This window comes from Arachis hypogaea, chromosome 6, assembly GCF_003086295.3.
Source record: "Arachis hypogaea cultivar Tifrunner chromosome 6, arahy.Tifrunner.gnm2.J5K5, whole genome shotgun sequence".
NCBI classification, from domain to species: domain Eukaryota; kingdom Viridiplantae; phylum Streptophyta; class Magnoliopsida; order Fabales; family Fabaceae; genus Arachis; species Arachis hypogaea.
The window spans coordinates 47,852,708-47,879,954 of NC_092041.1; positions in this window are offsets into that span (position 1 = coordinate 47,852,708).

Here is a 27,247-nt window from a genome sequence, read left to right on the forward strand (position 1 = left end):
TGATTAAGGAATCCAAGAGATACACGCTCGATCTAAGGTAGAACGAAAGTGGTTGTCAGGCACGCGTTCATAGGTGAGAATGATGATGAGTGCCACAGATCATCACATTCATCATGTTAAAGTGCAGTGAATATCTTAGAATAAGAATAAGCTGAATTGAATAGAAGAATAATAGTAATTGCATTAATACTCGAGGAACAGCAGAGCTCCACACCTTAATCTATGGTGTGTAGAAACTCCACCATTGAAAATACATAAGTGATGGTCTAGGCATGGCCGAATGGCTAGCCCTCATGAAGGTCTAAAATCACATACACTGATTAAAGATCCATCCAAAGACAAGACGCCTAGTACAATAGTAAAAAGTTCTATTTATACTAAACTAGCTACTAGGTTTTACAGAAATAAGTCTAAGTGTAGAAATCTACTTTCGGGGCCCACTTTGGTGTGTGCTTGGGCTGAGCTTGAGCTTAACACGTGGAGAGGCTTCTCTTGGGGTTAAACGCCAAGTTGTAGCGTGTTTTTGGCGTTTAACTCTGGTTTGTGACGTGTTTCTGGTGTTTTACTCAAGAATGCAGCATGAAACTGGCGTTGAACGCCAGTTTGCGTCGTCTAAGCTCGAATAAAGTATGGACTATTATAAATTGCTGGAAAGCCTTGGATGTCTACTTTCCAACGCAGTTGAGAGCGCACCATTTGGAGTTTTGTAGCTCCAGAAAATCCATTTTGAGTGCAGGGAGGTCAGAATCCAACAGCATCAGTAGTCCTTTTTCAGCCTGAATCAGATTTTTGCTCAGGTTTCTCAATTTCAGCCAAAAAATACCTGAAATCATAGAAAAATACACAAACTCATAGTAATAGTTCCCGCACCAGGCCATCATAACTTTCGGCCACACACCTTTTTACGTCGATTTTTCTGGGTCACGCGTGCGCGTCATTGACGCGTATGCGTGAGGTGCCAAATTCTCAGATGACACATATGTGTGGGGGACGCGTACGTGTTGTAATGCTTGTGCGATTGGCACACTTTCTGCACTGTTTCCACGCAATTTTCTGTTCATTTTTTTATGCAGAATGCAAAATGTAGAATGCAGATGAATATGCAGAATTTATGAATGAACACTAATAAAAAAAATAAAATGAAATAAGACTAAGAACAAAATGGAACGATTATACCACGGTGGGTTGTCTCCCACCTAGCACTTTTGGTTTAAGTCCTTAAGTTGGACGTTTGGTGAGCTCTGATGAGCGGATAATTTATATGCTTTTTGGCATTGTTTTTAGGTAGTTTTTAGTAGGATCTAGCTACTTTTAGGGATATTTTTATTAGTTTTTTTTGCAAAATTCACATTTGTGGACTTTACTATGAGTTTGTGTATTTTTCTATAATTTCAGGTATTTTCTAGCTGAAATTGAGGGACCTGAGCAAAAATCTGATTCAGGCTGGAAAAAAGGACTGCTGATGTTGTTATTTTCTGTCCTCCCTGCACTCGAAATGGATTTTCTGGAGCTATAGAACTCCAAATGGCACGCTCTCAACTGCGTTGGAAAGTAGACATCTAGGGATTTCCAGAAATATATGATAGTCCATACTTTATTCGAGTTTAGATGAAGCAAACTGGCGTTCAACGCCAGTTCCATGCTGCATTCTGGAGTAAAATGCCAGAAACACGTCACAAACTAGCGTTAAACGTCAAAAACACGTTACAACTTGGCGTTTAACTCCAAGAGAAGCCTCTGCATGTGTAAAGCTCAAGCTCAGTCCAAGCACACACCAAAGTGGGCCCCGGAAGTGGATTTTTGCATTAAGACTTATTTCTATAAACCCTAGTAACTAGTTTAGTATAAATAGAACTTTTTACTATTGTATTAGACATTTGGTCCTTTTGCCTATTTTCGAATTCATATGCCATTTATGGAGGCTGGCCATTCGGCCATGCCTGGACCTTGATCACTTATGTATTTTCAACGGTGGAGTTTCTACACACCATAGATTAAGGTGTGGAGCTCTGCTGTTCCTCGAGTATTAATGCAATTACTATTATTCTTCTATTCAATTCAGCTTATTCTTATTCTAAGATATTCGCTGCACTTCAACATGATGAATGTGATGATCCGTGACACTTATCATCATTCTCACCTATGAACGAGTGCCTGACAACCACTCCCGTTCTACCTTAGATTGAGCGCGTATCTCTTGGATTCCTTAATCAGAATCTTCGTGGTATAAGCTAGAATCCATTGGCAGCATTCTTGAGAATCCGAAAAGTCTAAACCTTGTTTGTGGTATTCCGAATAGGATTTAGGGATTGAATGACTGTGACGAGCTTTAAACTCGCGATTGTTGGGCGTAGTGATAGACGCAAAAGAATCAATGGATTCTATTCCGACATGATCGAGAACCGACAGATGATTAGCCGTGCTGTGACAGAGCATTTGGACTATTTTCACTGAGAGGATGGGAAGTAGCCATTGACGACGGTGACACCCTACATACAGCTTGCCATGGAAAGGAGTAAGAATGATTGGAGGAGGGCAGTAGGAAAGCAGAGATTCAGAAGGAACACAGCATCTCCATACACTTATCTGAAATTCCCACCAATGAATTACATAAGTATCTCTATCTCTATTTATGCCTTATTTATCTTTATATTCGAAAACCATTATAAATATTTGAATCCGCCTAACTGAGATTTACAAGATGACTATAGCTTCCTTCATACCAACAATCTCCGTGGGATCGACCCTTACTCACGTAAGGTATTACTTGGACGACCCAGTGCACTTGCTGCTTAGTTGTGCGAAGTTGTGACAAAGTGTGATTCACGTTTGAGAGCACCAAGCCGTTGGCGCCATTATTGATGATCACAATTTCTGCGCACCAAGTTTTTGGCGCCGTTGCCGGGGATTGTTCGAGTTTGGACAACAGACGGTTCATCTTGTTGCTCAGATTAGGTAAATTTATTTTCAAAAATTTTTCAAAAATCTTTCAAAAATTTTTTCTTTGTTTTCGTTTTTCCAAAAAAAATGTTTTTGAAAAATAAAAAAAATTAATAAAATCATAAAAATCAAAAATATTTTGTGTTTCTTGTTTGAGTCTAGTGTCAATTTTTAAGTTTGGTGTCAATTGCATGTTTTAAAAACTTTTGCATTTTTCGAAAATTCATGCATGTGTTCTTCATGATCTTCAAGTTGTTCTTGACAAGTCTTTTTGTTTGATCTTCATATTTTCTTGTTTTGTGTCTTTTGTTGTTTTTCATATGCATTTTTGCATTCATAGTGTCTAAGCATGAAAAATTTCTAAGTTTGGTATCTTGCATGTTTTTCCTTTCTTGAAAATTTTCAAAAAAATAAGTCTTGATGTTCACTTGATCTTCAAAGTGTTCTTGGTGTTCATCTTGACATTCATAGTGGTCTTGCATGCATCATTGGTTTTGATCCAAAATTTTCATGTTTTGGGTCATTTTTGTGTTTTCCTCTCTCATCATTAAAAATTCAAAAATAAAAAATATCCTTTCCTTATTTAACTCATAATTTTCGAAATTTTTGGGTTGACTTAGTAAAAATTTTTAAAATAAGTTGTTTCTTGTTAGTCAAGTCAAGATTTCAATTTTAAAAATCCTATCTTTCCAAATTCTTTCTCAAAAATCAAATCTTTTTCATTTTTCTTTTATGATTTTCAAAAATTTGAAAATATTTTTCAAAATCTTTTCTTATCTTTATTTCAAAATTTCGAAAACTTTACTAACAATTAATGTGATTGATTCAAAAATTTGAAGTTTGTTACTTTCTTGTTAAGAAATGTTCAATCTTTAAATTCTAGAATCATATCTTTTAGTTTCTTGTTAGTCAAGTAATCAATTTTAATTTTAAAAATAAAATCTTTTCCAAAATATCTTTTTCAATCATATCTTTTTCAAAATCAATTTCAAAATCTTCTCTAACTTCCTATCTTTTCAAAATTGATTTTTAAATCTTTTCCAACTAACTAATTGACTTTTTGTTTGTTTTACTATTTCTTATCTTTTTCAAAACCACCTAACTAATTCTATCTCTCTAATTTTCGAAAACTCCTCTCCCTTTTTCAAAAATTCTTTTTAATTAACTAATTGTTTCAAATTTTAATTTTAATTGTATTTCTTCTCTCAATTTTCGAAAATCACTAACTATTTTTCAAAAACAATTTTCGAAAATTCTCTCCCTCTCATCTCCTTCTATTTATTTATTCATTTACTAACACTTCACTTCATCTAAAAATTCGAACCCTCTCTTCTCCTTTGTGTTCGAATTTTTCTCATCCTTCTTCTATTCTTTTATTCTTATACTCACATAAAGGAATCTCTCTACTATAGTAAAGAGATTCCCTATTATTATTTTCTATTCCCTTCTTTTTTATATGAGCAGGAGCAAGGAAAAGAACATTCTTGTTGAAGCAGATCTTGAACTTGAAAGGACTCTGAAAAAGAAATTAAGAGAAGCTAAAATACAACAATCCAAAGACAACCTTGCAGAAATTTTTGAAAAAGAATAGGAGATGACAGCCGAAAATACTGACAACAATAATAATGCAAGGAGGATGCTTGGTGATTATACTACACCTACTTCCAACTTTTATGGAAGAAGCATCTCAATCCCTGCCATTGGAGCAAACAATTTTGAGCTAAAACCTCAACTAGTTACTCTAATGCAACAGAACTGCAAGTTTCATGGACTTCCATCAGAAGATCCCTATAAGTTTTTAACTGAGTTCTTGCAGATCTGTGAGACTGTTAAGACTAATGGAGTAGATCCTGAAGTCTACAGGCTCATGCTTTTCCCTTTTGCTGTAAGAGACAAAGCTAGAACATGGTTGGACTCACAACCTAAGGATAGCCTGGACTCCTGGGATAAGCTGGTCACGGCCTTCTTGGCTAAGTTCTTTCCTCCTTAAAAGCTCAGCAAGCTTAGAGTGGATGTTTGGACCTTCAAGCAAAAAGATGGTGAATCCCTCTATGAAGCTTGGAAAAGATACAAACAGTTGACCAAAAAGTATCCTGCTGACATGCTTTCAGAGTGGACCATTTTGGATATATTCAATTATGGTCTATCTGAGTTCTCTAAGATGTCACTGGACCACTCTGTAGGTGGATCCATTCACCTAAAGAAAATGCCTACAGAAGCTCAAGAACTCATTGACATGGTTGCAAATAACCGATTTATGTACACCTCTGATAGGAATCCTGTGAGTAATGGGACGGCTCAGAAGAGGGGAGCTCTTGAAATTGATGCTCTGAATGCCATATTGGCTCAGAACAAAATGTTGACTCAGCAACTCAACATGATTTCTCAAAGTCTGAATGAATGGCAAAATGCATCCAACAGTACTAAAGAGGCATCTTCTGAAGAAGAAGCTTATGATCTTGAGAACCCTGCAATGGCAGAAGTGAATTACTTGGGTGAACCCTATGGGAACACCTATAATTCCTCATGGAGAAATCATCCAAATTTCTCATGGAAGGATTAACAAAAGCCTCAACAAGGCTTTAATAATGGTGGAAGAAACATGCTTAGCAATAGCAAGCCTTTTCCATCATCTTCTCAGCAACAGATAGAGAATTCTGAGCAGAGCCCCTCTAGCTTAGCAAACATAGTCTCTGATATGTCTAAGCCACTTTAAGTTTCATGAGTGAAACAAGGTCCTCCATTAGAAATTTGGAGGCACAAGTGGGCCAGCTGAGTAAGAAAATCACTGAAACTCCTCCTAGTACTCTCCCAAGCAATACAGAAGAGAATCCAAAAAGAGAATGCAAGGCCATTGATATTATCAATTTGTCCGAATCCAAAGATTAAGGGGAGGACGTCTTCTGAACAAAAAGGACTTCCAAACGGAGGAACCTAAGGAATCTGAGGCTCACCTAGAGACCATAGAGATTCCATTAAACCTCCTTTTACCACTCATGAGCTCTGAGAACTATTCTTCTTCTAAAGAGGATGAAGATGTAACTGAAGAGCAAGTTGCTCAATATCTATGAGCCATCATGAAGCTGAATGCTAAGTTGTTTGGTAATTAGACTTGGGAAGGTGAACCTCTCTTGCTCATTAGTGAACTAGATACATGGGTTCAGCAAACTCTACCTCAAAAGAAACAAGATCCTGGTAAATTCTTAATATCCTGTACCATAGGCACCATGACTTTTGAGAAGGCTCTATGTGACCTGAGGTTAGGTATAAATCTTATGCCACTCTCTGTAATGGATCTAGCTATTGACAGAGCATTTGGACCATTTTCACTGAGAGCACGGGAGGTAGCCATTGACAATGGTGACGCCCTACATACAGCTTGCCATGGAAAGGAGTAAGAATGATTGGAGGAGGGCAGTAGGAAAGCTGAGATTCAGAAGGAACACAGCATCTCCATACACTTATCTGAAATTCCCACCAATGAATTAAATAAGTATCTCTATCTCTATTTTATGCCTTATTTATCTTTATATTCGAAAACCATTATAACTATTTGAATCCGTCTAACTGAGATTTACAAGATGACTATAGCTTGCTTCATACCAATAATCTCCGTAGGATCGACCCTTACTCACGTAAGGTATTACTTGGACGACCCAGTGCACTTGCTAGTTAGTTGTGTGAAGTTGTGACAAAGTGTGATTCACGTTTGAGAGCACTAAGTCTTTGGCACCATTGTTGATGATCATAATTTCTGCGCACCAAGCTCCTTGTCATGGAGGCTTGTGCTTGAACTCATCCAGGAATCTCCATGATAAACCCCTATTTTATGATTCATCTTGTGCTTAAATTGAGTGTTTTCATCAACTCTTCACCCACTTATTCATATGAATTTGCATGGTTTTACAGTTCCTTCCTTATGATTTGACATATGAGAAAACATGTTTCCTATGCTTTAAAAACATTAAATTTAATTTTCCTTTATTACCATTCGATGCCGTGATTTGTGTGTTGAGTACTTTCAGGTTTTATAGGGCATGAATGACTTAAAGGATGGAAAGGAAACATATAAAAATGGAAGAAAAGCACAAAATGGAGTTACTGAAGAAAATGGCAACGACGCGTCCGCATGGACGACACGGAACACGTGCTTTGTGAAAAGTGGCATCTGTGCGAACGCATGCATGGCTCGACTGCGTGGCTCATGCGAAACACAGATGACACGAGCGCGTGACTGACGCGACCGCGTGGAAGTGCAACACTCCAGATGACGCGACCGTGTGACCCACGTGGACGCGTGACGTGCGCGATCTGTAGAAATTTTAGAAGTTGGCCCCAACAACTGCTGGACCCCTTTTTGGTCTAGATCCAAACCCAGAGAACACAGATTAAAGGCTATAAATTGGGGAATCCATCCATTCATCGACATAGATGATATAACATACATTCATACATAGTTCTAGGATCTTGATGTAGTTTTTAGAGAGAGAGGTTCTCTCCTCTCTCTTAGGATTAGGATTAGGATTTATCTTATTGGGATTATTTCTTCATCATAGGTTCAATGTTCCTTTTATTTATTTTCACAATTAAACTTATGAATTTTTCCCATGTTAGATGTGATTTCTTTAATAATTGAGGTATTTCAGACATATGACTTTTATTTAGTTTCTTATATTCTTGGCTTTAGTTGATTAATTGGTGGCTCTTGAGTTATCAAACTCATCGTGATTGATAATTGTATCTTTGCTGATTGATTTTGATTCCTATAACTCTAGTCTTTCCTTAGGAGTTGACTAGGATTTTAGGTGTTAGATTGATTAGTCCACTTGACTTACCTTCATAGTTAGAGGTTGACTTAGTGGGAGAAAAAATATAATTCTCATCACCATTGATAAGGATAACTATGATAGGACTTCTAGTTTTCATACCTTGCCAAGAGTTTTATTAGTTATTAATTTACTAACTCCTGCAATTTATTTCTCTTGCTCAAAACCTTTTCAAAAACCAAAAATACTATTTTCCATAACTAATAATAAAACACACCTCCCTGCAATTCGTTGAGAAGACGACCCAAGGTTTGAATACTTTGGTTATTTATTTTTATTGGGTTTGTTACTTGTGACAACCAAAATGTTTTTAAGAAAGGAATTCTTGTCGGTCTAGAAGCTATACTTGCAACGCGATTATATTTGTGAAAATTCTAGATCGCGCGAGAGTTCCATTCTTCAAAATGGCACCGTTGCCGGGGGAATTGCAAACGTGTGCCTTATTATTGGTTATTGTAAATATTTTTCTTTTACTTGTTTATTTGTTTTTGTTTTCCCTTCTTAATTTTAATAACTGCTATGAATTCTCACCCCTCTCGCTTTGAGTTTGGTTCTAATTTTGTTGAAAGAAATGGAAGCTATAACATGAACATGCATCAAGGTCAAGGCAATCAAAGATGGATGGAGCCAAGAGGATATGATCGACCCTTTAGGCAACAACACCTTCCAAGATATCATGGACAAGGACCATTCTACAATGCATACCAAGCTGATAGATATGGTAGACCCCCTTGTAGTTACCAACAAGCCCCACCCTGTGCTTATAGACCATCCTCTCAACATAGCCTCGAACCACCACACTCACAAGCTCCTTTTCACCATTCACCACCGTATGATCCTTATCCGCCCCAATTCCAATCCAATTACTCCCAAGAACCACCACTTCCCTAAGTACCATGTTCATATCCATCACCTTAAGAATCACAGGCTCGCTTCAAAGAATCAGTAGATCAATTTCATGCAACCCTTCATCAACTGGAGCAAGCAATAAATCAATTATCTTCCAGATGTTCAGACACTCAAGGAATCCCCATGGATTCATGTGGAGAATCTAATGAAGAACATAGTACGAAGGAGACACTAGAAACTCCGTTGAACAGTAAGGAGCATAACTTTGATCTGGAACAATTGGAGGAAGCCCAAATTATCCAAGAAGAAGAAGTACTGGCTAAAGACTTAGGAGACGCTGAACCTCCATGGGAATCCAGAGTTGTGGAAAATTCCGTCAAGGACGTTACAATTGATGCTAAGGAGGATAGTGCACAACCCCCAAAGCAGCTACCTCATGAAGAGTTGGACGGAACAACCCAAGACGCAAGTCTACTTGAGGATGATAATCACAAGTCAAGTTCTCCTAGTAATGAACTTGCGCCCGCAAGTGAATTCTTTGAGACAGAGGAATCTCCCCCGAGTGAATATGAAGATGATGCTGAGGTAGATTTTTCTCAACTTCCAACTTATGACTTGAGTGATGATGAGGAAGATATCGAAGACCTTGAACAAGACATGGTTGAAATGGAAGAAGTTTGCATAGAAGTGGAGGAATTCACAGAAGCCCACAAGGGAGTAGAGCTTGCAGAACCACTGGAAACACCTATCCAAAGGCCATTACCGCCCAATACAAACTTCTAGTGGGTAAAATCCTTAGCTTTTATCTTTACTTTTTCACTTGAATATGGTTTACTTGAAACAGATGGCCAGCTTAGAGCTCTTTGCGGCTTTAAGAGTAAAAGGGAAATGACTCGCACTCAGAGCTGGTATGCAAGATTTAATGAGGTTTCACACTTCAATTTGAGGTACAAGGATCGGTGTCAAGCTCAATTTAAAGGATCTTGGAAGCTGTTCAGTCGCTGCAGTGAGAATTCAGATTAATCACCACCCGACTGGAAAAATGTAGATCAAGACAAAAACGGGTGTAAAAGTAAAGTTTGGGATCCTGGAATCTGTTCTGACATTCAACACCCCGGGAGCCTGGAAACCTGTTTGAACTTGCTCCAAGGCTTTACTTGCCTTTTTTGGGACCCCGAAGGATGCTGGCATTCCAAACATTGGTAGAGATTTCTGGATGAATTCAAGCACAAGCCACCATAACAGAAAACTCATCAAATGTCAAATTTAAGGACTTTAACTAAAAGTGCTAGGTGGGAGACAACCCACCATGGTATGATCGTTTCTTTTCCATTTTAGTCTGTTTTTGAATTGTGATTAAAGCTGGCATTGCGCATAACATTCATAATTAGCATTGCATTCTGCATACTGCATAAAAAAATTTCTTTTTCACCCCACGCGAGCGCGCAGGCCATGCGTGGGCGTGGAATAGAAATTGGCGTAAGGATCCAATGCCCAGAAAGTTGGACTGGAATCGTGCGGCTGGTGTGCGTTTAGCACAAAACGGCCCACGCGTTCGCGTCACTGACGCGTACGCATCACTTGCACAACACTCATCCCACACGAAAGTGTGAGTGACGCATCCGCGTCGCTTGGATTTTATGGCCCCCGAAATGGAAATAGAGAGTTATGCCAAAACGACGCTGGAACTGTGCGTCTAGCACAATTCACAGCGACACGTTTACATGCCTCACGCATCTGCATCACTCATCTTTTAACCAACTTACGCGATTGCGTCACTCAAGCGACCACATCATACCCCTTTTACCCTAATCACGCGATCGCGTGCTTCACGCATTTGCGTGGATTTGAATCCACGAAACCCAAATCACGCGAAACCCTAACCCATCGCACCCTCATTCCCCCTCTTTCTCCTTCCTTCTCTGCAACCTCCTACCTCCACTGCCGACCTCCATCGACCAGCCACACCACCGCCGCGCCTACCACCACCAACCACCCAGACCACCCCACGACACCCCCCTCTCTCACCCACCCCCCTCCGCCATCATACCCTACCCGAGCCCCAACCACCGAACCACCTCCACAGCGCCGCCTCCCAACTCTGACCACGACCACAATCCCATCCCCTCGCCCCCTTCCTCTCCTTCCCCTCCGTCTCCATACACCAGCCCCACAAACACAGCACTCCGCCATTGCCCCTTCTGAACCACTGCCGTGCCACCGCTGTACAGCCACCAGCGCCACTACTCCCCTCTCTGTCTCAAATTCTGGTCCTACCCATACCAGGTTCTGCCGTACACCGATTTCTCTATCATTCGTAGTTAGTTGCATATTTTTTTTTCAGATTCTGTTCAAATTAGGATAGTTAGGGATGCATGATTGTAGTGGATTCTAGGTGATTAGGTAGCTAGGATGTGGTTAGTGGATTTAGGCCTGATAATTGCACCGTTCTTGATTACCTGTTTTATCTATTTTGCAATTTTCATCTGGTTGTGATAATAATTCTGTTCATATGTTGTTATTCATGTTACATGCTGCTATTACAATAATCTTTACTGATTCCTGTATATGTGACTCTTTTGCAGCACCTTTTAATCTCATATGAACTATTTTTCTTGCTATTTATTACCTGGGAACATCCAATTTTAGCCGGAATGCTGCCCAATTTTCTGCAAATTGTTTCATCTTTACACCATTCATATATTGGTTTTGGAAATTTTGAATTTTGCACTACTTGGCTACAACCAAACCAATTCATGAATGCACGGGCCAGCATTCTTATCCCTTTTGATTCCCTGGTTAATAAATTGCTTTATTGATAATTTCATTTTCATTTTGCAACTCTTGTATCTATCTGAATTGTCATTAATAAACTGATATCTTTGCTTGCATATGAGTTGATTGTTCTTTAAATTTGTGTATTTCTTGTCAACTAGGAAACCCATCATCACTTACCTTAACTGTCTTTTTACTAACTCACTATTTTCACTTTCTAACTTCCTTTTTCCCTACTAACCATTTTAACTTTCCAACTTCTTTTTTTTTTACCTAACTACTTTTACTTTCTAACTCCGGGCATGATAATTGTTTTTCCTAATTAACATGACTTCTATTTATCATATATTTTGGATTGTGATTTCTATTTTCAGACTTTTCCACTAGCACACAATCCACAATGCACATATATTTCACTCATTTCATGCTTCTCTTGCTCTTTTGCCACTCTGTGCTTGTATTGCTATTATTCTATTTACCTACTTATTTTCTTGCTTTTATTCTTCCATTATATCCTGGAATTTCTGTTTTTCATGATGTCTGACCCTCAAAGCAAAGGAAATGGCAAAATAACCACTGGCAAAAGGAAAAGAGGTGAATCCTCTATGTCCATCCTTGGCATCTTACATGATGATTCCTGGCGAGAGAAGAACTTTACCCCGTAGGAAAAGGCTGATCAGTTGGTACCTGTGGCTGACCTGGTAAAATTTGCAAACAAATACTGTGAGCTGAAGTACCAAGATTTTGCCACATCCAGGAACCTATACCTGGAAAGGACACTCAAAATTCCAGAAGAACTCAAGTAATACACTTCAGACCAAATTAAACAGCGAGGCTGGTTCTTCCTGGAGAGAAATTTGACTGAGATTAACTCATCCTGGGTCAGAGAATTCTACTATAATTACTTTAAGAAATCCCTTGATGCAGTATAGCTCAGAGGCAAGAAAATTCTGGTTACTGAGGAAGCCATAGAAGACATCCTCCAGCTCCTACCTAAATCAGATCAGCCAGACGGTTAGCAACAGGTTGAGGAAGATATTAGATTCCTGAGATTTGACTGGGATGCAGTGAAACGGGCCATAGCTCTTGATTCTACTGTTCCATGGGTCATGGGAAAGAGCACAGTGGTACCTAAGGGAATCAGGCTAATATATCTGAATGATGCGGCTCGACTATGGCAGCAGATTCTGAGCAACTACGTAATGCCGAGCACTCATGAAACAGAAGTGCCAGCTACTATGATTACCCTCATCTGGTGTGTGATGGAGGGTAGGACCTATATCTGTCCCGCTTCATCCGACATTACATGACCAGGGTCCATGTCAGAGGCACCCTCCTGTTTCCATTCCTGATTACTCAGTTGGGTCACCGAGCTGAGGTACCTTGGGAAATTGCTGATGAAAAGCCATCTGCCGCGGACTGCAGGACGATAATCCCTCAAAGTAGGAAGTTTCAGGCTCTTGGCTACCAACCTCCTTTTCTCACTGACTCTGCTGAGACAGCTACATCTTCAGCTACCCCTTTAGCAACCACTGCCCCAGCTCCATCCACTGCATCTCCACCTACTCCTGAGCTAGTTTATCGTCTGGTGCACCGACTCTTTGACCGCTTAGACCAGATGGAGCACCGCCACCAGCAGTAATTTGAGAGGTCTGAACATCGCAACAGGCGACGTTGTGAGAGGTCTGAGCATCGTCACAAGCGACGCTATGAGCACCTCAAGATGATGATCCGATCCGGTGGCGACATCCCCTCAGAGCCTGACACACCTTCAGAGACATTTGAGGAGGAGGCGAGCAACCTTGAGGAGGAGGCACATACCCGGGCTGAGCAGGTAGCACCTGATCAGGCTGCACCACGCCATGAGGAGCCCCATCCGATCCAGCCAGCTGACCCGGAGATCCCTCTACAGACTGAGCCTCCCCTTCAGCAGACAGACCCCCTTCCACTCACAGAGACACCGACAGCCCATCCTTCTGGAGATGACACTTCTTCACACCCAGTTTGAGTGAGCATCGAGGATGATGCTATTATTTAAGTGTGGGGAGGTCGCCATCTCTGGCATATATTTTTTGGTGAACCACTACAGACTCTTATCTTATTTTGTTCATTTTTTGTATTTTATTTGCACATTTTTCTTTTGCTTTTGCTGTATTTTTGCATTCTGCACTTTGGGATGTATATATCTTAGATATTTTATCTTAATTTGCACTTTTTAGTTTACTAGTTCTATATTAAGTGGATTAATTAGTATAGTTTGCCCTTTTAGCATATGATGGTTTAATTGAAAATAAAAGAGTAAACTAGGAACTTTAGTAAATTAAAACAATCCACACACCTCGTATATATAGCATTACATGTTAGTTAGTTGACAACATTTCTTCAAGAAGGAATACTAAGATTTTTAGGGGCACCTTAAGGTTTACATTGAGTTGAATGGAAACTCTTAATTTCTACTTGCATGACATACATAACGGATATATGATTTCTGAGCTTGAGAACACACAGCCCGTGAGTTTTGAGCTTAATTGTATAGTTACATCAAACTATAAATTTCATGCCTGTGAGTTTTGCACTCCTTTTCTATGCTTGCAATCTCTATTTTGTTTTAATCTTATGTCTAATTATAGAATATAGATACATACCAAGAGATGATTGAGGCCATTATTTGTATTTGTGCTCACTTATCCCAAATAAACCTACCTTTTATGCCATCATTGTTAGCCCCCTTGAGCCTTTTTAACCCCCTTCTATTTCATAGGCACATTACTAGCTTTAAGCAGAAAAATAAAATAAAAATCCCAAGTTGAATCCTTGGTCAACTTAAGATAGATATTGTGTACAATTTAAGTGTGAGAAATTTTATGGGAACATTAGATGATAGAAATAAAGTAGGGATTTAAATTGAATGAGTTATCTCAAAACTTTGGGAAGCATGCTCATGTAAATAATTAAATTACCATGTGCATTTAAAAAAAATATTTAAGTAATTAAATAAGGGGATACAAAAAGTTCCCCAATGCAAAATAAAAAGAATCAATGCACATGGGACAAAATTCAAAAGCAATTTTGGAACATGAGTATGCAATACAAAAGTGGAAAAATTTGGGTAGCTAGGTAAAGAATTTTGAAAATTATAAAGTATGTATGTTAAGTGAGATCTTAGACTAATCAAGGATTCACTTTGTTAGCTCACTTAAGCCTTATATGTACACCATTACCCTTACCTTAGCCCCATTACAACTTAGGAAAAGACCTCATGATTTTTGTATGTCTATATTCCATATTTGTTGATTGGTTAGATGAAAAATAAAGTTTTAGAAAGCATGACTAGAAAAGAAGAGAGTGATTGACCCCAAACACTGAGTGATTAGAGAGTAAACACAAAATCTAGTGAGGGTTTAATAGCTCATTCTCATATATCCATGTTTAATTATTAATTGTCTTGCAAGTTGTAAACTATCTTGACTCAACTCAATTGTGACTGTGCTTTAATATGATTTGGCCCTAATAGTACATATATGAGTCCTTGAAGATATGAATTAATTTAACTACATGTAAGCTTTAGATACAAGTGAATAATAACTAGAATCGCATGACTCATTTAGGTAGCTTGCATTTAGAATAGATTGCATTGCATAAGATTCCACCATTTTACCTTTACTCTTTCCTCTTGGGTTTAGCATGAGGACATGCTAATGTTTAAGTATGGGGAGGTTGATAAACCCATATTTTATGATTCATCTTGTGCTTAAATTGAGTGTTTTCATCAACTCTTCACCCACTTATTCATATGAATTTGCATGGTTTTACAATTCCTTCCTTATGATATGACATATGAGAAAACATGTTTCCTATGCTTTAAAAATATTAAATTTAATTATCCTTTATTACCATTCGATGTCGTGATTTGTGTGTTGAGTACTTTCAGGTTTTATAGGGCAGGAATGACTTAAAGGATGGAAAGAAAATATACAAAAATGGAAGGAAACCACAAAATGGAATTACTGAAGAAACTGGTAGCGACGCGTCTGCATGGACGACGCGAACGCGTGCTTTGCGAAAAGTGGCATCTGCGCGAACGCATGCATGGTGCGAATGCGTGGCTCATGCAAAACACAGATGACGCGATCGCGTGACGTGCGTGATCTGCAGAAATTGCAGAAGTCGGCCCCAGCAACTGCTGGACCCCTTTTTGGTCCAGATCCAAACCCAGAGAACACAGATTAAAGGCTATAAATTGGGGAATCCATCCATTTATCGACATAGATGATATAACATACATTCATACATAGTGATAGGATTTTGATGTAGTTTTTAGAGAGAGTGAGCTTCTCTCCTCTCTCTTAGGATTAGGATTAGGATTTATCTTATTGGGATTATTTCTTCATCACAGGTTCAATGTTCCTTTTATTTATTTTCTCAATTTAACTTATGAATTTTCCCATGTTGGATGTGATTTCTTTAATAATTGAGGTATTTTAGACATGTGACTTTTATTTAGTTTCTTATATTCTTGGCTTTAGTTGATTAATTGGTGACTCTTGAGTTATCAAACTCATCGTGATTGATAATTGTATCTTTGCTGATTGATTTAGATTCCTATAACTCTAGTCATTCCTTAGGAGTTGACTAGGATTTTAGGTGTTAGATTGATTAGTCCACTTGACTTACCTTCATAGTTAGAGGTTGACTTAGTGGGAGCAAAAATATAATTCTCATCACCATTGATAAGGATAACTAGGATAGGACTTCCAGTTTTCATACCTTGCCAAGAGTTTTATTAGTTCTTAATTTACTAACTCCTACAATTTATTTCTCTTGATCAAAACCTTTTCAAAACCCAAAAATACTATTTTCCATAACCATAAAACACACCTCCCTGCAATTCCTTGAGAAGACAACCCGAGGTTTGAATACTTCGGTTATTTATTTTTATTGGGTTTGTTACTTGTGACAACCAAAACGTTTGTAAGAAAGGAATTGTTATCGGTCTAGAAGCTATACTTAGAACGTGATTATATTTGTGAAAATTCTAGATCACGCGAGTGTTCCGTTCTTCACTCCACCAATGTTTGCAATTCCAATAGCATCCTGGATCCCAAACTAGGCGCAAAGAGCCTTCAAGTGAGATTAAGCAAGTGACAAGGACCCAAGAGTGTTGATTGCTAGACTGAATTTCGGGGTCCCAAACCTTGCTTTTGCACCCGTCTTCTTGTTGACCATTTTTGTTCCAACCGGGTGGTTCGCGATTTGAATTCTCAGAGAGACATCCAAACAACCTTCTAGACCCATTTAGTTGAGCTCTACACCAATTCTTACACTTCTATTTAGAGCATGCAACCATATTGAACCTTGCAGGACAACTCTTCCCACTGATCATCTCCCTCTTACTCTTGAAGCCACAGAGAGCTCTAAGTTGACCATCTGTCTCCAGTAGCCCATATTCAAGTGGGAAAGTAAAGGTCAAGGATAAGAATTTTACCCACTTGAATGTTGTGTTCGACGGTAATGGCCTTGGGAGAGGTGTTTCTAATGATCTTGTAAGCTCCACTCCCTTGTGCTCTTCTCTGACAACTTCTACCACTTTGCAAGCTTTATCAATATCAACCTCTTGCACTTGGTAGCTTTCTTCTAATTCAATTTCTTCTTCATTGCTTACCAATGGCATGGGAGTTCATACTTCTTCTTCTTGAATATCTATCTCTTGATCAATCTCTTCCAAGTCTTTAACCATGACATGCCTTGGAGGTTGTACACCCTCCTTAACATCAAATGCAACCGTCTTAGAAGGAGGCTCTATGACTTGACTTTTCCATGGAGGTTCTGCATCTCCTAAGTCTTTAACCACTTCCTCTTTAACTATTGCGGCTTTGTCTAGTTATTTTAGCATAAAACCGTACTCCTCCTTGATGATTACCTTTCCATGACAACTCCCTTCATCTACTCTTTCATCTTCAAGGGTCTTCACTATCTCTACCTTTTGGGTCTTCTCTTGCTCTTCTGGAAATAAGGCTGCGTGTAACCGATTCATTGCATCCTAAGATGATCCCTTCTCTCTTGTTCCATGTCAATAGCATCATTAGTATCATCTTGCTCTTGGATTGATGGATGTGAGTGCTCTTTCATGGATGGTGGTAATGGGAAGGAGAGATCATTCTGTGGTTGAAAAAGAAGTGCACTAGAGCTTGAGGGTTGACTATTGGGGGTAGAGGATTAGTCCATACGGGATATAAGAGCTTGAAAAGTATAGGTGAGACTAGTGATAGAGGCAAGTGTGGTATGAAGATCTGTTTGCCCTTGGTGAATAACACCAAGGGTGTTGTCATTCAGTGGAGGTTGGGGTAGATAGGAGGGTTCATTATTTTGGAGAAAGGGTGCATGGTAGGAAGGTGGTTCTTCTTGATAAGTATATGGAGATGGTAAATATTGAGGTGGTGGTTCTGGGTGTGGTTCATGTGGTGGTTGGTGTGGTGAATGTAGGTCAGGGTCATATGGGGGTGTTTGGTGGTAAGGGGCTTGTGAGTTTGGTGGTTTAAAGGTATGTTGTGGAGGTGGTTCTTAAGCATAGGGTGGGGCTTATTGGTAAGTACAAGGGGGTCCACCATATCTATCATCTTGATATACACCTCAGAATGGCTCTGGACCATAGTTATTTGGTGGAGGTAGGTTGTCACGAAAGGGTCCACCATAACTATTGTCCTGGTATGCATCATAGAAAGGTTGTTGGTGATAGCGCATTGGAGGGGGTTGTTGCCAAGAGGGTTGATCAAATCCTTGTGGCTCCTCCCATCTTTGATTCTTCCAACCTTGATGCTTATTCTCATTATAGCTTCCATTCCTTACAACAACATTGGAATCAAACTTGAAACCAGAGGGGTGAGAATTCATAGTAGCTGGTGCATAAAAATTACACTCACACTATGTAATTCCGCACAACTAACCAGCAAATGCATTGGGTCGTCCAAGTAATACCTTACGTGAGTAAGGGTCGATCCCACGGAGATTGCCGGCTTGAATCAAGCTATGGTTATCTTATTATTCTTAGTCAGGATATCAATAGTGGTTCTTAGTTTCAATTGTGAAAAGTGAAAGAGCATGAAATGAATACTTGTTACGCAGTAATGGAGAATGGATTGGAGTTTTGGAGATGCTCTATCCTTTGAATTTCTGCTTTCCTACTGTCTTCTTCTTCACGCATGCAGGTCTCCTTCCATGGCAAGCTGTATGTTGGTGGATCACCGTTGTCAATGGCTACCAGTCGTCCTCTCAGTAAAAAGGGTCTATGTACATGGCTAATCATCTATCGATTCTCACTAATGTTGGAATAGAATCCATTGATCCTTTTGCATCTGTCACCATGCCCAGCATTCATGAGTTTGAAGCTCGTTATAGTTATCCCTTCCCGGATCCTACTTGGAAAACCACAGACAAGGTTTATACTTTTTGGATCTCAGGAATACTGCCAATTGATTCTAGCTTATACCATGAAGACTCTGATCTCACGGATTTGAATGCTCTGTTGTTAGGAGAGGTAGTCAAACTCGTGAACTAGGAACCCATGAGACATACATTCAATCTAAGGTAGAATGAAAGTGGTTGTCAGGCATGCGTTCATAGGTTGAGAAAGGTGATGAGTGTCACGGATCATCACATTCATCATGTTGAGGTGCGAATGAATATCTTAGAATAGAAACAAGCGTGATTGAATAGAAAATAGAAGTAATTGCATTAATTCATCGAGGCACAGCAGAGCTCCTTACCCCCAACCATGGGGTTTAGAGACTCATGCCGTCAAAGATACAAATTCAGATGTAAAATGTCATGAGGTACAAAATAAATCTCTAAAAGTAGCTTTTATACTCAACTAGTAATATAGGTTAACAGAAAATGAGTAAACTAAGATAGATAGTGCAGAAATCCACTTTTGGGGCCCACTTGGTGTGTGTTGGGGCTAAACATTGAAGCTTTCACGTGTAGAGGCCTTCCTTGGAGTTGAACGCTAGTTTGTAACTTGTTTCTGGCGTTTGACTCTAGCTTGCAACTTGTTTCTGGCATTTAACGCCAGAATAGGGCAGAAAGCTGGCGTTGAACGCCAGTTTGTGTCGTATAAACTCGGGCAAAGCATAGACTATTATATATTGCTGGAAAGCCCTATATGTCTACTTTCCAACGCAATTAAGAGCGTGCCATTTGGGTTTCTGTAGCTCCAAAAATTTCATTTCGAGTACAGGGAGGTCAGAATCCAACAGCATCAGCAGTCCTTTATCAGCCTCTGAATCAAATTTTTGCTCAGGTCCCTCAATTTCAGCCAGAAAATACCTGAAATCACAGAAAAAAATAAAAACTCATTACAAAGTCCAGAAATTTGATTTTTGCATAAAAACTAATAAAAATATACTAAAAAGTAGCTAGATCCTACTAAAAACTATATGAAAATACCCTGAAAAAGCGTATAAAATTTTTCCGTCTTCTGAAATGTCTTCCATATTGTGATCCATGGCAATGCCATAGGATCTTTTGTGCCGCTTCTCTAGGCACGCACCTACGGATTATTCCGTCTGCGCATCTCTTAAAGAGATATGGTTCATCCCACAAGTAGTACTTCGCATCAGAAAGTAATTTTTTCTTTTGCTGCCTACTGTACTCCTTGGGAATGAATCTTGAAGCTTTATAGTTTGCAATGTCTGCAAACCATGGCACTTCCTGAATGGCAAAGAGTTGCTCATTCGGAAAGGTTTCAGAGATCTCAATGAGGAGGAGAGACATCCCTTCTACTGGTTCTATCCGGGATAGGTGATCTGCTACTTGATTCTCTGTCCCTTTTCTGTCTCTTATTTCTATATCAAACTCTTGCAGAAATAACACCCATCTTATGAGCCTGGGTTTTGAATATTTCTTTGTAAGTAGATATTTAAGAGCAGCATGGTCAGTGTACACAATCACTTTTGATCCTACCAAATAGGATCTGAACTTGTTAATGGCATAAACCACTGCAAGCAATTCCTTTTCTGTGGTTGTGTAATTTTTCTGCGCATCATTTAGAACATGGCTGGCGAAGTAAATGACGTGCAGAAGCTTTTAGTCAATACACATACGCCACTTTGTAACTGTTCTTGTAGGAACCAGTTCATTTTTTCCATTATGAACCACTGTCATGCCTCCTTTTTTGGGTATAACTTGGACATGGCTCACCCAGGGGCTATCAGAAATGGGATAAATAATCCCAGCCTCTAGTAATTTAGTGACCTCTTTCTTCACTACCTCCTTCATGGCTGGATTCAGCCGCCTTTGTGGTTGAACCATTGGTTTGGCATTATCCTCCAGTAGGATCTTGTGCATGCATCTGGCTGGGCTAATGCCCTTGAGATCACTAATGGACCACCCAAGAGCTGTCTTGTGTGTCCTTAGCACCTGAATTAGTGCTTTCTCTTCCTATGGCTCTAAGGCAGAGCTTATGATTACAAGAAAAATTTCACCTTCTCCCAGAAATGCATATTTCAAGGATGGTGGTAGTGGTTTGAGCTCGGGTTTAGAAGGTTTCTCCTCTTCCTGAGGAATTTTTAGATCTGATTCGAGACTCCCAGCCATACTGATCTCCTGTACCAGGGAGTCAATAATATCAACATGCATGCAGTCTTTTGATGTGTCTGGGTGCTTCATTGCTTTAATAGCATTCATCCTAAACTCATCCTCATTGACTCTTAGGGTTACTTCCCCTTTTTGGACATCAATGAAGGATCATCTAGTTGCTAGGAAATATCTTCCTAGAATGAGAGTTGCACTCTTTTGCTCCTCCATTTCCAGCACTATAAAATTAGTGGGAAAGGCGAATGGCCCAACTGTGACAATCATGTCTTCAATCATGCCTGTTGGGTATTTAATAGAGCCATCAGCAAGTTGAAGACATATACTGGTTGGTTTGACCTCTTCAGTCAAGCCTTGCTTTTTGATAGTGGATGCAGGGATTAGGTTGATACTTGCCCCAAGATCACATAGAGCTGTCTTGGTACAGGTACCCTCTAATGTGCATGGTATCATAAAGCTTCCAGAATCCTTAAGCTTCTCTGGTAAGCTCTTTAAAATGATTGCACTGCATTCTTCAGTGAGAAAAACTTTTTCAATTTCTCTCCAATCCTTCTTATGATTTAAGATCTCTTTCATGAACTTAGCATAAGAAGGTATTTGCTCAAGTGCCTCTGCAAATGGAATCTTGATTTTAAGAGTCCTGATATAGTTTGCAAAGTGGGCAAATTGTTTATCCTATTCCACTTGGCGGAGTTTCTGAGGATAAGGTATTTTGGCTTTGTATTCTTCAACCTTGGTTGCTGCAGGTTCATTTCCTACAGAGGTAGGTTGAGAAGCCTTCTTGAGGGAGTTATTATCAGCACTTGGAAGTGTCTGAACCCTCATGGGCGTTTGAATGGCAGGATTGGGGACTGGATTGGTGTTTAACGCCAGATTCCCCCCTTTTTTTGGCTTTTGAACGCCAGAACTGAACATGGGTTGGGCATTTAACACCAACTTTTCTCCCTTTTCTGGCGTTTGAATGCCAGAACTGGGCGTCCACTGGGCGTTTAACGCCAGTTTTCACCCTTTTCTGGTGTTTGAACGCCATAATCATTCCTCTCTAGGCTCTTACTGTCCTTAGAGGGATTTTGGGTAGCAGTCTGCTCATCCTCTATTATTTGTTCTTTTCTTGGCTTTCTGCTGCTTTGAGTTGAGGTATTCAATGTTTTTCCACTCCTTAATTGAACTGCTTGGCACTCTTCTGTTATCTGTTTTGATAACTGCTGTCTTGTTTGGTTCCATGTTCCTGTTAGTATCCTTAGTGTTGTAACATCTCTTTAAATTCTGCCAACTGTTCTGTCAGATAACATAATTGCTGATTGATTTCAGCAACTTGTTCTAGAGGACTATCTTTAGTGGATACTGCCTTAGCATCTTCTTTTATGGAGGACTCACTACTTAAGTACAGATGCTAATTTCTAGCAACTGTATCAATAAGCTCTTGAGCCTCTTCAATTGTTTTTCTTATGTGTATAGATCCACCAGCTTAGTGGTCTAGAGATATCTGAGCTTTTGCTGTAAGCCCGTAGTAGAAGATGTCTAACTGCACCCATTCTGAAAACATTTCAGAGGGGCATTTCCTTAGCATCTCTCTGTACCTCTCCCAGGCATTGTAAAGGGATTCATTATCCTCTTGTTTAAAGCCTTGGATGTCTAGCCTTAGCTGTGTCATCCTCTTAGGAGGGAAATATTGATTCAGAAATTTTTCTGACAACTGTTTCCATATTCTTATGCTAGCTTTAGGTTGGTTATTTAACCACCTCTTAGCTTGGTCTTTTACAGCAAATGGAAATGGTAATAATCTGTAGACATCTCAATCTACTTCCTTATCATGTACTGTGTCAGCAATTTGTAAGAACTGTGCCAGAAACTCAGTAGGTTCTTCTTGTGGAAGACCGGAATACTGGCAATTTTGTTGCACCATGATAATGAACTGAGGATTCAACTCAAAACTACTGACTCCGATGCAGGGTATACAGATATTACTCCCATATGAAGTAATAGTGGGGTTAGCATATAACCCCAGAATCCTTCTGGACTGTTCATTTTCACTTAAGTCCATGATGGAGAAAGGGAGATGATGTAGATTTATTTTATTTAATTTATTATATTTATTTGTAAATTTTTTTTCGAAATAATGAGATAAAATAAAAAATTTGAAAATATTTTATGAGTATTTTTGAAAAAGAATGAGGAGAGAGAAAGTGGTTAGGTGTTTTTGAAAAAGATTTGATTTTTAAAAATTTTGACCAAATCAAACTAATGAATTCGAAAATTATGAGCAATTAAAGGAAAAGATATTTTTTATTTTTAATTTTATTATGAAAGAGAAAAACACACAAAAGACACAAGATTTAAAATTTTTAGATCCAATGGTCTTTATTTTCGAAAATTTTGGAAGGAAAACACCAAGGCACACCAAAGTTAAAAATTTTAAGATCAAAACACAAAGAAGACTCAAGAACACTTTGAAGACTTACACGAACAATAAGAAAAAAAAGAAAGAACACCAAACATAAAATTTTAAGAAAAATAAAAAAATTTCGAAAATTAAAGAAAAATAACAAGAGAACACCAAACTTAAAAGTTTGACACAAGATTTAATCAAAGAAAAATTATTTTTGAAAAAGTTTTAAAAGGAGGATACCTAAATACCAAGAACATAAGCACAACGCTATAGCCAACTAAGCTATAAATTTAACGTGTTTTGAAAAGGTATTTAACATATATAATTTTTTTGAATACTGATAATTTGAAAGTGCACAAGAAAAAACAAGAAAAGACACAAAACAAGAAAAACTAAATATCAAACAAGAAAAATAGCAAGAACGACTTGAAGATCAAGCATGAACCATGAACACAAAATCGAAAATTTAAAGGAAAATAAAAACATGTAATTGACACCAAACTTAAAATATGAAAGTAAACTCATACAAAAGACTAAAAAAAAATAAAAACTAATGAAGAAAAATAATATTTTTGGAAGATTTTTAAAAGGAATAATAAAAAATGCAATCCTAGTGACTCTAAACCAAAAAGATAAATTTTTTCCTAATCTAAGTAACAAGATAGACCGTCAGTTGTCCAAACTCGCACAATCCCCAGCAACGGCGCAAAAAACTTGGTGCACGAAAATACACTCACACTATGTAATTCCGCATAACTAACAAGCAAGTGCACTGGGTCGTCCAAGTAATACCTTACGTGAGTAAGGGTCGATCCCACGAAGATTGCCGGCTTGAAGCAAGCTATGGTTATATTATTATTCTTAGTCAGGATATCAATAGTGGTTCTTAGTTTTAATTGTGAAAAGTGAAAGAGCATGAAATAAATACTTGTTACGCAGTAATGGAGAAGGGATTTGAGTTTTGGAGATGCTCTGTCCTTTAAATTTCTACTTTCCTACTGTCTTCTTCTTCACGCACGCAAGTCTCCTTCCATGGCAAGCTGTATGTTGGTGGATCACCGTTGTCAATGGCTACCAGCCATCCTCTCAGTGAAAAGGGTCCATGTACATGGCTAATCAGCGGTAATGAGTTTGAAGCTCGTCACAGTCATCCCTTCTCGGATCCTACTCAGAATACCACAGACAAGGTTTACACTTTTTGGATCTCAGGAATGCTACCAATTGATTCTAGCTTATACCACGAAGACTCTGATCTCACGGATTTGAATGCTCTGTTGTTAGGAGAGGCAGTCAAACTCGTGAACCAGGAACCCATGAGACATACATTCAGTCTAAGGTAGAACGGAAGTGGTTGTCAGGCACACGTTCATAGGTTGAGAATGGTGATGAGTGTGTTGGGGCTGAGCATTGAAGCTTTCACGTGTAGAGGCCTTCCTTGGAGTTGAACGCCAGTTTGTAACTTGTTTCTGGTGTTTGACTCTAATTTGCAACTTGTTTCTGGCATTTAACGCCAGAATAGGGCAGAAAGCTGGTGTTGAACGCCAGTTTGCGTCATCTAAACTCGGGCAAACTATGAGCTATTATATATTACTGGAAAGCCCTGGATGTCTACTTTCAACGCAATTGAGAGCGCACCATTTATGTTTCTGTAGCTCTAAAAATTTCATTTCGAGTGCAGGGAGGTTAGAATCCAACAGCATCAACAGTCCTTTATCAGCCTCTGAATCAAATTTTTGCTCAAGTCCCTCAATTTCAACCAGCAAATACCTGAAATCATAGAAAAACACACAAACTCATAGCAAAGTCTAGAAATATGATTTTTGCATAAAAACTAATAAAAATATACTAAAAAGTAGCTAGATCCTACTGAAAACTATATGAAAATACCCCCAAAAAGCGTATAAAATATCTGCTCATCAGTAGCTAATAAAAATTAAAAATAAAAATAAAAATAAAAACAAATAAACAGCAAAAGAAAATATTTATAGCAACCAATAATAAGGCACACGTTTGCAATTCCCCGGCAACGGCACCATTTTTTACGAACGGATTAATTGATGGTATAGAATTTCACAAAAATAATCACGTTGTAAGTATAGCTTCTAAACCAACAAAGAATCCTTTCGTACAAAAGTTTTGGTTGTCACTTAAGAAAACCCAAATAAAATTTATAACTGAAGTATTTAAACCTCGGGTCGTCTCTCAAGGAATTGCAGGGAGGTGTATTATTATTGGTTATGGAAACAGGTATATTTTTGGTTTTTTTTTTTTTGAAATAGGGAACAAGAAAGTAAATTAGCAATAAAGTAAATTAATTATCATGAACACCATTGCAAGGTATAAGAACTGAAAATCTCATCCTAGTTATACTTATCAGGTGTGATAAAAATTGTTTATTCTCCCACTTAGTTAACCCTTACTAAATAAAGGAAAGTCAAGTAGACTAATCAATTTGATTCCTTAAGTCCTAGTCAACTCCTATGGAAAGACTAGCTTTAGAGGGATCCAAATCAATCAGCAAATTCTAATTTTCAATCAACAACTGAGTTTGACAACTCAAGTGTCACCAATTACTCAACCAAAGCAAAGGGAGGAGAAAAATCCAAATTATTTATATCCTAAAGAGAAGAAAGCAATCATAAATCTGAAATATCTCAATGTGTATGAAATAAGAAAATCAAATTAAACATAGGAATCCATAAACCAAATTGGAAAAATAAACAAACTAAAGTAATAGAATAAATAGAAGTAGAAGAGAAATTAAATTAAAGGAACATTGAACCTAGAATGAAGAAGAAATAGCCTAAGACTAATAGAAATCCTAAATCCTAAAAACTAAGAGAGAGGATAGAGCCTCTCTCTAGAAAACTACATCTAAAACCTAAAATTATGAATTATCAGCCTCTGCTTATGAATGAATGGATTCCCCAACTTTATAGCCTCTAATATGTGTTTTCTGGGCCAATAGTTGGGCCAGAAACAGCCCAGAAATTGCTGGGGGCGAATTCAAATACATGCAGGTCACTTGAATTTCTGTAGAACGATGCATGCACGTTGTTTTGCTGTACAGCCACTATTTCAAAATATATATCATTTCGAAGCCCCGGATGTTATCTTTCCAACGTAACTGGAACCGCCTCATTTGGACATCTATAGCTCAAGTTATGATTGATTTAGTGCGAGAAGGTCAGGCTGGACAGCTCAGCAATTCCTTCAATTTCTTGTATTCCTTCAACTTTTGCATGCTTCCTTTCCATCCTCTAAGCCATTCCTGTCTTGTAATCCCTGTAATCACTTAACGCATATATCACGGCATCTAATGGTAATAAGAGAGGATTTATATTAGCAAATATAAGGCCAAAGAAGCATGTTTTCAATCATAGCACAAAATCAGGAAAGAGAATGTAAAGCCATGCATTTTGTATGAACAAGTGTATGAAAGATTGATAAAATCCACTCAATTGAGCACAAGATAAATTGCAAAATAGCGGTTTATCAAGAACACACTTACCTCTCTCATTGGTCTCACCTCTAAATATCCCGTATGGACCAACCCTCTACCTCCAATATTCAACCCTCAAGCTTCACTGCACCACCACCCTCTGTGCAAGAATACCTATATCCATCAACCTAAGAGCAACACGATCCCAATTATGCTAGTAACATAGAACAAGAGAGAATGGATCGTCTTTGGGACACAATGGATCGGTTACACGTGGCCTTATTTCCAATGGAGCAAGAGGAGGCCCAAAATGTGGAGGTAGGGGGGACCCTTGAAGATGAAGGAGTAGTTTAAGGGAGTTGTCATGGAAAGGAAATCATCAAGGAGGAGTACGATTTTATACTAAAACAACTGGACAAAGCCACAATAGTTAAAGAG